The sequence below is a fragment of the Bos taurus genome, chromosome 8 (assembly GCF_002263795.3).
Source record: "Bos taurus isolate L1 Dominette 01449 registration number 42190680 breed Hereford chromosome 8, ARS-UCD2.0, whole genome shotgun sequence".
Lineage (NCBI taxonomy): Eukaryota > Metazoa > Chordata > Mammalia > Artiodactyla > Bovidae > Bos > Bos taurus.
Window position 1 is genome coordinate 70,249,438 of NC_037335.1, and position 17,316 is coordinate 70,266,753.

Genomic DNA, 17,316 nt, shown 5'->3' on the forward strand with positions numbered 1-17,316 from the left:
ATATCCATAGGTCAGGAATGTTGAAATGAATGTGCAATGTGCAAGGGAAATCAAATGAACTTCCACTATCCAGGATTTATTTCTATGTTTATAGATGAGAATTATTTAGCATTGTTTTTAGTTATCTACATCATCATCTATAGTTTATGGAGTTCTAAAAATAGCCCAAGTCATGAAAGGGGCAGAAAATCAGAAAACCAAGAGTGTGCTCTAAGCTATCTTCCATGGCAGACACCCAGTAGTCTTATTTTCTTATTCAAGCATCCTTACATGACAGAAGTGACATTTGGAGTCAATGGAGAAAGAACAGACTATCCAATAAATGCTGCCAGGACAACTGAATTTCCATATGTAAAAATAAAATTAGATTATGACACTATACTTTTACCCAGAACAAAATTCAGGTGGATTAAAAATGAAATTTAAAATAGAAAAGTCTTAAACCTTCAGAAGAAAATACAGGAAACCATCTTTATGACTTAAGTTGGGGAAGAAAATAGTACAGAAAAGACACAAACTATATGAAAAAGATTGATAGATTGGATTATATTTAAAACAAAAAAATCTTTTTTTCATCAAGAGAACCTGATATAAAATATTGCATATAGGCAAAAAAGTCTCCATATTGAGAATTCATAAAGAGCTTCTACAAATCAAATGGGCTTGCCCAGTGGTTCCATGGGTAAGGAAGGTAAAGAATCCACCTGCAGTGCAGGAAACACAGGAGATGCCGGTTCCATTCCTGGGTTGGGAAGATCCCCTGGAGAAGGGAATGGCAACACACTCCAGTATTCTTGCCTGGAGAATCCCATGGACAAAGGAGCCTATCGGTCTATAGCCTGATTGGTCAAAAAGAGTCAGACACGACTGAACGACTACATACACACACACACACACACACACACACACACACACAAATCACATCAGAGAAAAACCAAAGAATAAGCCAGCAGAGAGGAGGAGGAAACTACAGGAAGAAACTCGGAGCACAGACCTCTAGGGAGTTGTGCTCCAGTGGCCCCTCTAAGGCCTTTCAGATGAGCACTAGCTCCTCCAACCACCCAAAGGAGCCCAGAGGGACAGCACAACCTGGAGATTCACTCAGAACCAATTGCATTTCACTCTGGCTCCATGCCCAGATTCCTCAGGACACCAGGCTGACCCACCTGGTCAGTTTCTCTGAAGTGGAGGACAATTCTGCTTCCATTTTAGATACCAGGATCCCATTCAACTCATTCATTCAACACATCTTTGCATGCCCTTCTGTGCCAGGTACCGAGAATATGGAGGGAGACCATCCTCCAGAGCTTCCTGCTCTAGGGCTGGTGAAGGAGCCAAACACTAACCATCAAGGCAGGTGCCCTGACAGATGGAGACAAATGCAAGGAAGGGCTCTGGGATCCACCAGTGCTCTCCTTTGCACAGCCCCTCAACCCACCCCTGTGATTTTGCAGGTTGTTTCTAAGTTGAATTTGTACTTACAGAAAAGTTACAAAAGCAATACAGAGAATAGACTGTCTACCCCACATCCAGCTTCACCTTGCATGGCCATAGAACACTTACTAAAACTAAGAATTAGGACTTCCTTGGTGGTCCAGTGGTTAAGAATAATCTACCTGCCAGTGCAGGGGAGATGAGGTTCAATCCCTGGTCTGGGAGCATTCCACATGCCTTGGAGCAATCAAGCCCGTGCGCCACAACTACTGCGCTTTCTCTCAAGAGCTGGGAGTCACAACTACTGAAGCCGGTACTCCCTAGAGCCTGTGCGCTGCAACATAGAAGTCACAGTGATGAGAAACTCGCACACTGAAACTAGAGAGTAGCCCCTGCTCAGTGCAACTAGAGAAAGCCTGCACGCTGCAATGCAGCCAGAATGCAATTATTATTATTTTTTAACTCTAGGAATTAGCCTTAGTACTATACTCCTAGACAACAGACTGTATCTGGACTTTATGAGTTTTCACATGAACCCCTTTTTCTGTTCCAGGGTCCCATGATGTATTTTGTTGTCACATCTCCTTAGTTAGCACCTAAGTTACAGTTGAATAATTGTCTCACTCCAAAATTCATATATTGAAAATTAATCCCTGAAGTATTTGCAGGTGGAGCCTTTGGGAAGGTGATTAGGTCATGAGGGTGAAGCCCTCATAAATGCAATTAGTACCCTTATAAAGGAGGCCCCAGAGAGCTCCCTCACCCCTTCCATCATGTGAAGACACAATGAGAAGGCACTTATCATGAACCAGGAAGTGATTCTCACCAGACACCGAACTTGCTGGCAACTTGACCTTTGACTTCCCAGACTCCAGAACTGTGAGGAATAAATGTCTGTTGTTTGTAAGTCACCCAGTCTGGTATTTACCAGCCAGAATGGACTAAGACACTCGATCTTTCCTTGTCTTTTGTGATTTTGATATTTTTTGAAGCCTAGGAGCAAATGGTCAGGTATTTTGGAGAATGTCTTCTCATGGTTAGATTGAGGCCAACATTATTGAGGAGGCTGCAGCAGAGCACCCCTTTCTCAACGCATCAGATCAGGGGGCATATGATGGATGTCAATCTGTAACTGCTGATATTGACCTTGATCACTGGGTTAAGGTGGTCTCTATCAGGATTCTCTACTGTAGACTTACTATTTTTCCCTTTGTAATTATTACATATGTATGAGTAAATACTTAGGGATTTTGCTTTGGCTCTGTCTCTTCATTCTTTCTGGAGTTATTTCTCCACTGATCTCCAGTAGCATATTGGGCACCTACTGACCTGGGAAGTGCATCTTTCAATGTCTTATCTTTTTTCCTTTTCATACTGTTCGTGGGGTTCTCAAGGCAAGAATAGCGAAGTGGTTTGCCATTCCCTTCTCCAGTGGGCCACGTTCCGTCAGTGGACCACGTTCTGTCAGCTCCAGTGGACCACATTTTGGCTTAAAACTCAATATTCAGGAAAATGAAGATCATGGCATCTGGTCCCATCACTTCATGGCAAATAGATGGGGAAACAATGGAAACAGTGACAGACTTTATTTTGGGGGGCTCCAAAATCACTGCGGATGGTGAGTGACTTCAGCCATGAAATTAAAAGATGCTTGCTCCTTAGAAAAAAAGCTAGGACCAACCTAGACAGCATATTAAAAAGTACCTTTGCCAACAAAGTTCCATCTAATCAAAGCTATGGTTTTTCCAGTAGTCATGTATGGATGCGAGAGTCGGACTATAAAGAAAGCTGAGCGCCAAAGAGTTGAGGCTTTTGGACTGTGGTGCTGGAGAAGACTCTTGAGAGTCCCTTGGACTGCAAGGAGTTCAAACCCGTACATTCTAAAGGAAATCAGTCCTGAATATTCATTAGAAAGACTGATGCTGAAGCTGAAACTCAATACTTTGGCCACCTGATGTGAAGAACTGACTCATTTGAAAATACCCTGATGCTAGGAAAGATTGGAGGCAGGAGGAGAAGGGGATGACAGAGGATGAGGTGGCTGGATGGCATCATTGACTCAATGGACATGAGTTTAAGTAAACTCCGGGAGTTGATGATGGACAGGGATGCCTGGTGTGCTGCAGTCCATGGGGTTGCAAAGAGTTGGACATGACTGAGCAACTGAACTGAACTGACTTAGAGATTATGCAAATACCCTGTTTCTAATTAAGTTTTGCTTGGGCTGTTTTTTCAACTCACGCTTGCATTGTCTTCATAAGACTGATAACTTCTGATGGTAAGCATGAGCTCTGCAGGGCAACTCAACTGAGAAAGTACAGTACGTGTCCTTTCCTTTTGTCCACTGCCCACAAGCACAAAGAAGCCAAGCTGTCCTCACCTGGTGCTGCGTGGGTGTCTGCCCCTCACCAAAGGTCGGAGTATCACTGAGGATACTCCAAAGCTCTAGAAAGACAGGCAGCTGGAAACAGAATATAGAAAATATGATAAAGACCTGGAAGCAGCTGTAAGTATGAAGACAGCCTGAAGAAGTTAGTCTTCTGTATCTCAGATAAGTGAAAGCTGGGAGGAGGAGAGGATGTATACTAGGGTACATGTGAGCTTTTTTGTTTACTTAAAACGCAGATAAACTGAGGCATAGGGTGGAGAAAGGAGAGCTCACAACTTGAAGGAGCTCATATGAAAAATCAAAGTTAAGAAGCTGGACTCTGTACCCTGAAATCTGTCACTCAAGAGGCCGTAGATTTGAAATACACATGCTTGGAGGCTATGTTTACATTCTTCTTTTTTTTTTTTTTAATTTAATTTTTTTTAACTTTATTTATTTTTTTGGAGGCTAATTACTTTACAATATTGTATTGGTTTTGTCATAATTGACATGAGTCCGCCACGGGTGTACATGTGTTCCCCATCTGAAGGATAATTGCTTTACAATATTGTGGTTGAGCTTCCCCTGTGGCTCAGCAGTGAACAATCCGCCTGCAATGCAGAAGATGCAGGAGGCCCAGGGTTTGATCCCTAGGTGGGGAAGATCCCCTGGAGAAGGGCATGGCCATCCATTCTACTATCCTTGCCTGGAGAATCCCATAGACAGAGGAGCCTGGCAGGCTACAGTTCACAGGGTCACAAAGAGTCGCACATGACAGAAGCGACTGAGCATGCATGTATGCATCGTGTTGGTTTCTGCCACACATCAACATGGATCAGCCATCGGTATACATATGCTCCCCCTCTCTTAAACCTCCCTCCCACCTCCCTCCACATCCCACCTCTCTAGGTTGGATGGGCCCCAGTCGGGAAGGCTAACATCCCACAAACCTGGTAACCACACTGACCAGCAGCTAGTGGGGCATGGTACACATATGTGTGTCTTGGATGGCCTCAGGGTCCAAGCCAGACCAGCAGTGCTCAGTTTTCCATATGAAGAAAATTGAGACCCCGTCAGGCTTCCAGATTTGGGAATCCACCTTTCATCCTTCTTGAGCCCTGTAGGGGAGATATCCAGGTCACCTACACATGCTTCCTGGGTCTCTACCCTGTTTGTCCAGCCATAATGTATTCTCCCTCTACTCATGAGTCTCTGTCACATGGCTCACATCTTAGGGCCATTTAGGCAATGGCACCCCACTCCAGTACTCTTGCCTGGAAAATCCCAAGGATGGAGGAGCCTGGTGAGCTGCAGTCCATAGGGTCGCTAAGAGTCGGACACGACTGAGCGACTTCACTTTCACTTTTCACTTTCATGCATTGGAGAAGGAAATGGCAACCCACTCCGGTGTTCTTGCCTGGAGAATCCCAGGGACGGAGGAGCCTGGTGGGCTGCCGTCTATGGGCTCGCATAGAGTCGGACATGACTGAAGCGACTTAGCAGCAGCAGCAGCAGTAGCAGCAGAGCAGAATTAAATTAAGGTTTCTCCTAGCAAGAAAATAATTCAGTTCCAGGGTGATATTCAGTCCAGAATTCTGGTTCTTGTTATTAGCTACTGGCTGATCCTGAACTTTTAGGTAACAGCTTGCAAGGGCCACCAGGAGCTAGTGGCACATCTCAATTCTGCTTTGATCTCTGTAGTTATGTCAGGCCCTGGTCCCCTGCCTTTAGGACTGTTGGTGACCATGGAAACCATGAACTCAATGGTCTGTTTTTGTTCTACCTTGTGGGGTAGACGCCATTGAGATGATTCTTACAAAGTGCTTAAAAAGTGGGGTGGGGGAGAGGGGATACATAATAGGGGCTCACTAAGTTCTATGTGTCTTTAGAAGTTGTCTTTGAGAGCTCAACCTTAAGTCTATTTCTTCTGTCTTCCCAACCATTCTGTATGCTATTTATCATACTGACATCATTTCCTTTCTGCTTACCCCAGTTAGGACTTTATTTTCTGCAACTGAGCCCTGACAGATGCAGGTCAAAGAGAGAAATGACCAGTAAGTTAAGGAAAGGGATATAATTATACAAAAAGATATTCTTGAAATGAGTACACATACAAACTGTGTTAATCAACGTGAAAACATTGATAAAACCTATAGCTTTTCAGAATATGTAAGGTGTTCAAATTCACAAAAAATAAAACAGAGACAAATAACAATGGAAAAACTGAAAATGTGATCTAAGAATTATCTTTTGGACATGTACTAGATCCAGGTGATTTTATGATAAAATTATTTCTAAAATGGCAGGATATTTTATTTAACATTAAGTGATGCATTTTTTCATTAAAAGTAGCTCCTGATTTCTCCTACTAGCCCAGAAACTCAACATCCATCCTTCACCACTTTATGCGTAGAACAAGAAAGTAGAGTTGCTCAGCTTTGAGTTTCAGGACAGGTTTTACCTTACTGGAAAGACAGAGCCTGAAGGCCAAGTGTACGATTTTCAAGAGTCAGATTTTTGAGAAGGAAGTTACCTTCATTTTGCTTTATATTCAAGAAAATTTATGAATCAATAAGCATAGATGAAACCATGGAGGACACAAAGTTATGATCTCATATGGTCAAACGACTCTCAATAAGAGTGCTAAGACAACTGAATGGGGGAAAGGACAGTCTTCTCAACCAATGGTGCTGGGAGAACTGGATATCCACGTGCAAAAGAACTGAAGTTGGGCTCTCACCTAACACCATATATAAAAATTAACTAAAAAGGGATCAAAGATTTAAATGTAAGCTCAAAAGCTGCAAAACTCTTAAGAGAAAATATAGGGGCAACTCTTCATGACATCTGATTTGGCAATGATTTCTTAGAAATGACACCAAAGACACAGAAAAATAAATAAAAAATAGACAAAGTGAACTTCCTGAAAAAAAAAAAACAAACTGTTGTGCATGAAAGGACACTATAAACAATAAAAAGACAACTCACAGAATGGGGTAAAACATTTTCAAATCACAAATCTAATAAAAGATTCACATCCAGAAAATATAAAGAACTCCTATTCCTCAACAACCTGATTCAAAAATGAGTAAAGGACTTAAGTAGACATTTCTCCAGAGGAGATATATCAATGGCCAGTAAGCACATGAAAATATAGTTAACATCACTAGTGCATCAGAGAATTGCACATCAAAACTAGAATGAGATACCACCTCACACCGTTTAGGATGGCTACTATCAAATAATCCGAAAGTAAGGGTTGGTGAAGATGTGGAGAAGCTGGAATCCTAGGGCACTGCTGGTGGGGCCATAAAATGGTGCAGCCTTTTATAAAAAATAGTAGAGGGTGCCTCAAAAAGTTAAAATAGAATTAACATTTGGTCCAATACCTCCACTTCTGGGTATATGCCCCAAAGATTGAAAGCAAAACCTTGAAGAGATGTTTGTATACTCATTATTCACAGTAGGCAAAAGGTGGAAGCAACCCAGACAGAGTAAATGAATGATGTCAACAGATAAATGGATGGACAACATACTACAGATATATATTCTATCATATGATGGAATATCATTCAGCCTTAAAAAGGAAGGGAACTCTGACACATGCTACAGCACGAATGAACTTTGAAGAAATTATGCTAAGTGAAATAAACCAGTCATGAAAGGATAAACACTGTATGAGTCCACTCATATGAGGTACATAAAATAGTGAAATTCATTTAGACAGAAAATAGAAAAGTGGTTGCTGGGGGCTGAGGTGAGGGGAGAATGGGGAACAGAGGTTCTGTTTTGCAAAGTGAAAAATGTTCTGGAGTTGGGTGATGATAATGGTTGCATAACAGTGTAAATGTACTCAATGCCTCAGAACTGTACACTGAAAAATGGCTAAAATGGCAAATTTTATGATACATTATTTTACTACAGTTTAAATAAATTTTTAAAAATTAAAACAACAAAAAAGCACATCAAAGTCAAAATAAAACAGGAAGCTCTCTCTAAACAAATAAGATCTGTATTAACTCATGGATGTATATGGAGAAAATGATAAAATTTTAATATTGAAGAAATATTCATTAAAGAAAATTGAATCAATGGAGAGATACCTATATACCTAGTTGGGACAGTTTAATATTTTAAAAATATCAATGATCTTCAAATGAATTTATAGGTATAAAGCAATTCAAATAAAAAATTTTTCATTTTTAATGCAAGTTAAAAAGAAAGCCTAAACTTCATTTGGAAGAATCAGGGTAACTGAATAGGCCAGGAATGCTTTGGAAAGGAAAAGTTAATGGGGTATGGAGGGGAGAAGAGCATGTCCTATTTCATTTTTCCTGTAAAACTACTGTAAGTAAAACATTATGGTTCTGTCACAAGAACATGGCTCCGTCACAGCTCAGTGAAACAGAGTTGGAAGTCCAGGAACAAATTCAAGTGTGAGTGAAGATTCAATATATGATAAAATTGGGATTTAAGTGAGGAAAGTACAGAGACTAGGACAGTTGACTATTCAGAAGAAAGAAACCCAGACACTTCAATTAGTTAAATGTGAAATACAAAACTATAAAAGAATGAGAAAATAGTATAAAATATTTATTCAGTACTGGGGAAAGGCCTTGCTAAGATTAAAAGCAAAGAAAACACATTAATAAAAAACAAAAATGCATATTTATTAAGAGATAAAAATCTGAAATTTTTGAATGCACAAGCACAAACATAAAATTATTAAGTGCTAACAGACAAGATAAAAGTCAAGCAACAAACTAGGAAATAATATTTATAACAGGTGATGAAAGACCAATATTTGTAATTTATAAAGAGCCATTATAAATCAATATACAAAGTATCATTCCACTGAAAAATGAGTAAAGATTCTGAACAAATAATTCACAAAATAAGAAATAAACATATGATTAAAACAATGTTCTATCTCATTAACAAATGAAGAATGGAAATTGAAACTAGGTACATTTTATTACATAAAAACTATCAAAGCCTTAAAAAGGTTTATGCAGTTTAAACCTGAAATTCTGCTAGGAATTTACCTTATGGAAATGCCCACATATTTGCTGTATTATTTCTAATAGTAATAGTCTGGAAATCATGAAGTCTAACAAGAGAAAATTAGATGTTTTAAAATGATAACATTTTATACAGGGGAACTACCACTAAAATGTAGGTGGCACACTATTAAAAATATTGTAAAAATGCTAAGTGACATAAAAAGATGTACACAAGCTTAGCAGTCAGCATTCCTAGAGGAGCTTGATGGTACACTCAACCTGGGATAAACTTATAGGGAAGCAATAAAAGGGCTACCTACAAAGATGAGGGCAGAGTGTAGGGAAACACATTGTTTCTTGTGGTCGCTAAGCCATGTCCGACTCTTTGCATCCCCATGGACTGTAACCTTCCAGGCTCTTCTGTCCATGGGATTTCCCAGCAAGAATGCTTACTGCCATTTCCTTTTTCAAGGGATCTTCCTGACCCAGAGATAGAATCCACGTCTCTTGCATTGGCAGGTGGGTTCTTTACCACTGACTAACCAGGGAAGCCCAGGGAGAAACATTACAGGTAATACAATAACCCAGGACTAAAGTCACAGCACAATGTCTCTAGACTTCCAGGCATGCAGTACAGGCAGGGCAGAGACTAGGGTGAGAAAACTGAGGCACCTAGACTGAAAAACTTAAGGACCCATTCACTCAGGATTGTGCAAGTGAGAGTGAGTGCCTTTATATTTTTGCATCGCAGGCACCTCCCTCATCCCATCCTAGCCTTGGCCTTGGGGGAAGAAGCTACTAAGGGAACTTGGAAAGGGAGTCCTACAGAGAAAGCTGTCTGGAGATAGCAGTGATCTTCCATAGGGTACCAGAGGCAGCCCAAGGTGACCCCACAGAAAGACTATCTGAGATAAATGCTCTTAATTCTCTTCCCATCCTCTTATCTCCCACAAGGCTTCCTCTCACCAGACCTACTTGGAAGCCAGAGGGCAAGGCTACTCCACAGTCAGTCCAGCCTCTGGGCCAAACAGCAGGGCAGATAAAGAAAGAGTGAATTTGAAGGGCACAAAACAGACAGGAATGGGGCAGGTCTGAACCTTTAAAGAATGACATAGCCTGAATATACAACATAAACCGATTAAAATCAACCAGATCCAAGATGGCAGACAAGTTGACTTCCTTCCAATGGACCTTGACCCTCAGAGTGTGTATGTGTGTTTCTGCTCAGTTGTATCTGACTCTTTGAGGCCCCATGGACTGTAGCCCGTCAGCGTTCTCCATCCATGGAATTCTCCAGACAGAAATACTGGAGTGAATTGCCATTTCCTTCTCTAGGGGATCTTCCCCACACAGGGATCGACCTGAGTCCCCTGTGTCTCAGAGGCTGAATGAAGGCTATTTCTTGCAAACAAGAAACAAGGAACATGGAAAAGATTTGTACATGGAGAGCACCACAGGGTCCTGCTCAGTTTCAGTCTCGTGACTATTACTGCAGGTTAGGAGTTCTGTTGGGGCTTCCCTGGTGGCTTGGTGGTAAAGAATCCACCTGTAATTCAGGAGTCGTGGGTTCAATCCCTGGGTGGGGAAGATCCCCTGGAGAAGGAAATGGCAACCCACTCCAGTATTCTTGCCTGGAGAATCCCATGGACAGCGAGCATGGCAAGCTACAGTCCTTGGGGTCACAAAGACCTGGACATGACTGAAGCGACTTAGTGTGCACAGCCTCTGAGGCTTTCCCTAAATTCCAACAGACAGATTCATACAGTTGCTAAGTAGGGAAAGGAGGGCATGTAGAAACAAAGGAGAAGCAGTCACGAAACAATGGTGCAGTGATAAAGCAGTATCCTGGCTCCTCTGCAAGTAATACACATAACAATACCTTTGAGTTATTCTGCAGGAATTAAGGCCCCCACATTAATTAACAGATTGTTGTTGTTTAGTCACTAAGTCATGTCTGACTCTTTTGTGACCCCATGGACTATAGCCCACCAGGCTCCTCTGTCCATGGGATTCTCCAGGCAAGAATACTGGAGTAGGTTGCCATTCCTTTCTCCTGGGTATCTTCCTGACCCAGGGATTGAACCCATGTCTCTTGTGTCTTCTGCATTGACAGGCGGATACTTTACCACTGAGCTACCAGTGAAGGATGGTAACTTCAGGTTGAGCACAAGATTCCTTGTTACCTCACCACAAACCAATCAGAGAAAAATCTGCACAAAGTGGAAGACAAGAAAGACTCTCATCTCCTCCTCAAATGATTTTCCCTTTAAAAACTTTTGTGATCAAGCATCGTAGGAGTTGGCTTTTGGACACGAGTTCTCCTTCTCTCCAGGTTGCTGTCTTTTGAAAAAAGGAACTTTTCCTTTCCTACTAATGCATCTCCTGAGTATTGGCTTTTTAACAGTGAGCAACTGAACCTGAGTTTGGTAACAAGATAAGGCAGAAAAATATATGACCTAAATAAGCAAAGTAGTGTCAACTACAAATTGGTACCTGCCAAGGGCATTTGCCATCTGCTTCTGTGAAGACTGAACCCTGTGCTGCTGCAGCTGTTGACCTTTGACACACCCTGAAGGGAGTTCAGAGTGCAGAGTAAGGGAGTTCAGAGTAAGGTAAACTGGTGGGACAGGTCTTTAGATAGAGATTTTCAGGAACTGATTTAATGATCCCAATCCTTGCAGCTCCTCATATCTAGAAAAACACTAAATCCCTTCATGGTGACATTTGCTCCTCATGACTAACAGAAAACCTTTTATAAAGTCAGTGCTTGATTGTGTTAAACTCTGCTGCTGCTAAATCGCTTCAGTCATGTCCAACTCTGTGCGACCCCATAGACGGCAGCCCACCAGGCTCCCCCGTCCCTGGGATTCTCCAGGCAAGAACACTGGAGTGGGTTGCCATTTCCTTCTTCAATGCAGAAAAGTGAAAGTGAAGTCACTCAGTCATGTCCGACTCTTAGCGACCCCATGGACTGCAGCCCACCAGGCTCCTCTGTCCATGGGATTTTCCAGGCAAGAGTACTGGAGTGGGATGCCATTGCCTTCCAAAATCTTATATATTGACCTTCCCCCACTATCTCTTTGGAACAGTCTCTCAGAGCTATCTGAGGTGCTGTCTCCTGTGCTGCAGTCCTCATTTTGCCCCAAATAAAACTTAATTTCTACTCTCATGTTGTGTATTTCTTTAATCAACAGTATACAGACATGGAAGGGGACTTGGGAAAGTCAGCTCCTTGCAGGGCATCACATCTGACTTCTAAGGATCTTGCTTCAGCCACATAACATTCTGCCCTCTATGCTTCCCCTTGGAGGCCATGTGCTGACCTCCTAGTCACAATTCCTCATTCCCCAAGGGCTTTGAAACCCAGCTCACTGTCTTCTCTACTCAGGTCTTAACTTCCTCTAAGTCAATTTAGCATCACAAGTCTGAGTGATCCAACAAGACGGTTTCTCAATTCCCTGATTATTTTATCTTCTAAGATCTTTAAGTCCATTTTGTTTTTGTTACCTTCTCCCCAGGGCACACTGCTTCACTTCTTTTTTTTCTCATTTTTTGAAAGTTTATTTATTTTTGACTCTACTCAGTCTTCATTACTGTGTGCAGGTTTTCTCTAGTTACAGTGGTCAGGGGCTACTCTCTCTCTAGTTGTGGTATGTGAGCTTCTCATTGCAGTGGCTTCTCTCATGGCAGTGCACAGGCTCTAGGTGTGTGGGCTTCCGTAGTTGTGGCTCCCAGGCTCTAGAACACAGGCTCAGTAGTTGTGGCTCACCAGCTTAGTTGCCCTGTGGTGTATGGAATTCTCCTGGACCAGGGATCAAAATCGTGTCCTCTGCATTGGCAGGCGAACTCCCAACCACTGACCACCAGGGAACTCTGCTCCACTTCTGCTGTCAGAGATCTCACATCCCTTTTCAGCCCCATGCTTCCAGCTCTCTCATTCATTGACTTCCTCCCCTTAAAACTATTTCTCAACCACATGAAACCCATCAGTCCCATATAATGATTTTACAGGAGAGCAAACCACAACCAAAAAAGCTATGAGACAAAGACTACCTGAATACCTCTGCTTTCATGTCAACACAATGGGGAAGGTGTTTCTCCCTAAATCAAAGGTTTTCCTGTCTTTCTAGATTTCAGTCTTCTTCCTCTCACCCTCACCCAGCCCATCAGTTGTTCCTTTCCCATTTCTTAATCCCTCCCCTTCAACTTGATTCTTCCTCCCAGCCCCTAAACATGCTTGTGTTTCTTCCATCCTTATAAAATCTCTCTGCAGTAGATGCTGTCATGCATAACCCAGCTTCCCCTCCTGGACTGAGACATTCATCCTTCCAGCTGCCAGGAGTATTGGCTGCCGACAGCTCACAGCTCAAACCCCCTCTGAGAACTGCCATAGTTGGCTGATTGGCGCTGGGATATTTTAGGGGTACTTGGGATTTGTTTTAAGCAGGTATACTAAGACAGGGCTTTCCAGGTGGCTCAGATGGTAAAGAATATGACTACAATTTGGGAGACCTGGGCTCAATCCCTGGGTCGGGAAGATCCTCTGGAGAAGGGAATGGCAACCCACTCCAGTATTCTTGCCTAGAGAATCCCATGGACTGAGGAGCCTGGCAGGCTACAGTCCATAGGGCTGGAAAGAGTCAGACACAGCTGAGCAACAACACTACTATTACTACTAAGACACGCAGACCTAGAGATGACTGTCATGAAGCAAGAGGTTTGCGCGCACCAATCCTTAGAAACAGGAGGTATAGCACGCCCTGTAGGAACACACCAGGAAGCACCAGCATTGGTCAGGAGGCAGAGGAAGTGAGGGGAAAATAGGGGAACGTGTGAAAACCGTTATTATAATTTCCATGAGGAAGGCAGTGTAAGCAGGTTTAGGACTGGCCAGTTAGAGTAATTTCATGGACGCTAGAGAATGTGGCTCTGGTGCCTGACACTTGCATGATTGGGGCAGGTGGATAGTGACCCTGGTGTAAGATTCTGATAAAGGAGATGGCTGGTGGCAGGTGGGGTGGGGGCTGGGGGTGAATGGACTCTGATTTCCTATTCTGATTTGCATAGGAAAGTCATGCTTACAGAGGAGTCATTTTCTGTCTCTAGAATTAGCTAGTCCTGGGAGGGGCAGACTCTCCAGAATCAGCAAGGCTCCAGATGTCAAAACATCAGAAAATACAGAAGATAAAATGGCATTAATACGTGGGGTAAAGGGCCAAGCCCCCTTAACTTGATTCTGGGACAATTCAGAAAGGCCATCCTAGTTCCACATCTCCCAGAGGGCTCTGCCGAGCCTGGATCCTTACATCACAGTCCAACCTCTCGCTCCACTCCTTCACACGGTGTGCCCCTACCCTCAGGAGTGCTCCCCAAGACACTTCCTGCCTGCAAACCTCCGTCTCAGAATCTGTTTCCCAGGGTCCCGACCCAAGACACTCTGCAAGCCCCACTAACCATCACCCATCACTCTCCTTGCCTTCATAGCCAGACTTTCTGGGAGAGCAACCTCTCTTCAGTCTCCACTGCTGCAAAAAGACTTGCACACCTTTGTCTTCGCTGTTCTCTAACTTCAGGGTGACTCACAATCATGTGAATGTCTTTGTTAAACCACAGATGGAGGGCCTCCAGCTCTGAGCTCCTGATTCTGTAGATCTGAGGCAAGGCCCAACAACCTTCTTTCCAAACTTGCCCACACGTTAAAGAACGCTTGTTTCTTTAACAGTCTCCAGTTCTGTTCGGATGAAGTCCAAGCTTCCTTTCAGGAGCCTCATCTCCCCTTGTACTTTTTTTTTTTCTTTTGGTTGTTATTTATTTTTTCTTTTGGCCATGCCACGCAGTTTGCAGGATCTTAGTTCTCTGACCAAGGATCAAACCCAAACCTCCTGAAGAGGAAGCATGGAGTCTTGACCACTGAACCACCAGGGAAGTCGCCCCTTGTGCGTTTCTGAATCTGCTATCCAGTGACTCTGTGGTTTCTCATGGAAATAGGCTCTCCTCTCACCTGTGGGCCTTTGCACATATTTTGTTTGTGCCTGGACACCCTGCACGTCTTTCCCTTGCTTAGGCAGCCCCCTTTTAACCTGCTGTCTCTTCTCAACTGATTTCTTCAAGAAGTCTTGAACTTCTCCCTGCCTCCCTTCACAGGCAGCTCCAATATGTGGATGGGGAAGTGAACAATGGGGGAGCTGGCTCTCTAATCATAGAAACCCCTCCTCCTGGCTGAGGCAAAATAGCAAAGGAAGAGGCCCTGATGGGGTGAACTGGGCACATTGGCGGCTTGTGCGGATGGAGGTGAAGAGGCTGTATCTACAGAAGGAGGGGCTTTTCCTGTGGCTCTGGACCCATGAAAGCGGCCACCCCCTGGGGCTGGCAATCTCATCCAGCTCCCCTCAGCCCAGGCAGCAGCCGCTCCACCCGCCCCCCCGCCACCTCTCTCTGTCCCTCCCCCACTTCACAGCTTGGGTCAGATGAGCCCCACATGCTGCACCAGCTCTCCCAGGGGAGTCACCTCCCCACTCCTGGTGAGGTCACGTGATTGGTTTGGTATGCGTGACAAGCTCCCCCAGAGTGATGCTCTGAGGGGTGACCTTGTCATCCAGCACACAACCAGCTCCTTTGGAATTTGCTGATGGACAGCTGGGCTGCTTCCTGGGCCTGAAGGGGTTAGGGGGAGGGGAAAGGCAGGGGCAGGGGCACACTGGCTTTTTCTCCGGAGCTATTTGGCCCCAATTTTCAAGCCCAGGTTACGTAACACCTGAGAAGAGCCATGCTCTGCTGTCACCCACGCCTTTCCCTTTCTGTGGAGCCTTTCACAAGTGCAGCTGCTTCTCAGAGAAGGTCTATTTTGGGACCTGTTTCCATTTGACCTATATTAAGCACAGTCACAAGGCAGAGGCAAGTTGTGGAGTGCAGGGTGGCCTGCTTGCTGTTTGTACTTTTTTAGTGTCACGGGTGAGGGAAGCAGACACACCAGTGCCTTCGGCCTGGGAGCTGAACCCAAGTGGCCCATGGGCCTCCCCGGGGCAGCAAGCTACGGAAAGCTCTAGACGCGGAGAGTTCACCTGTAACTAGCACTGCCCCACTTCACAATTCCGATTAGCCTCCCCCTGGAGATACTGCTGACAGAGAATTCCTGAGTCACCACAGCTCTGGTCAGGGAGGAACTTAAGTTCCCTGCAGACCTCGAATCTTCCAGGCCAGGCCAGGCTGAGTCCCCGGCCTGGGCCTGTGAAATGCAGTTAGTAGAGTTTTAATTGGCCGTCAGTCGCCTCCATAGGGAATTCTGTTTCCTGAGATATTAATTAAATCACATGACCAGCAGGGGGAGAGAAAGGGCTGCTGGGAGCCACTGGCCCAGGTTGTTGTTCAGTCGCTCAGTTGTGTCTGACTCTTTTGTGACCTCATGGACTGTAGCCTGCAAGGCTCCTCTGTCCATGGGATTTCCCGGCAAGAATAGTGGCATGGGTTGCCATCTCCTCCAGGGAATCTTTCCAACCTAGTGATCAAACCTGAGTACCCTGCTTTGGCAGGTGGGTTCTTTACCACTGAGCCACCTGGGAAGCCCCCCACTGGCCCAGGTACTGTGCATAAACAAGTACTATCCGGAGTTCCCACCACTTAGAGGGCCTGTGAACAAAATGACAACAGGAGTGATTCACCCATTAAGCACCCCATTTGCCCCTCTTAAGTGGGGGTATCTCTAGGATCCGGCTTCCCAGGTGGCTCAGTGATAAAGGAATCTGCCTGCCAATGCAGGAGACATGGGTTCAATCGTTGGTCCGAGAATATCCCCTGGAGGAGGCAGTGGCAACCCACTGCAGTATCTTGCCTGGAGAATCCCATGGAAAGAGGAGCCTGGTGGGCTACAGTCGATGGGGTCACAAAGAGTCAGACATGACTGAATATGCACGCACACACACACACACACACCAAGACATTGGGTTTGTCCTGCACATCTGACTCCCACCAGAACTGGCTGGAAGCATCTGGGAGGGGTCTCCCCTGGGAGCATTGATGCTGCTGTGTTGGTGAGGAGAGGGAAGCATGGAGAGAGCTGAGTGTGAGCAAAGAGTGAAAGTGAGAGGAGATTTTAAAAACTTGAATTTGGCCTTGAGGAGTGGTTGGAGGAGAGGATGGGTAGTGCATTCTAGGCAGGGACACGGCCCTAAGAAAGCGAGAAGCAGAGTAAGGCTTAAGGTGGTCCTTCCAGCTTGGCAGCCCCCTTCCTTTTCTTGTTTGCTGTTCTTCCCACTCTCTTCAGTGTGATGAGTCCTGGCTGCCCATCACCCTGTGGGGACTCTGGGGGTAGGGGGTGTGGAAGCTGTGAAACAGCAAATCCTGGTCTCCCAGGTCCACCTTCTCCCCCTTTCCCCTACCCGCACCTCCGCCCCCCCCCCCCCACAGTAAATACTTGTGAAAGGCCACCTCTGCTCCAGGGGCAGGACTACTCTGGCAGTGAGGATGCTGCAACCAGAGGGTAAAAGGAAAGGACCACAGAAGCATAGCAAATAG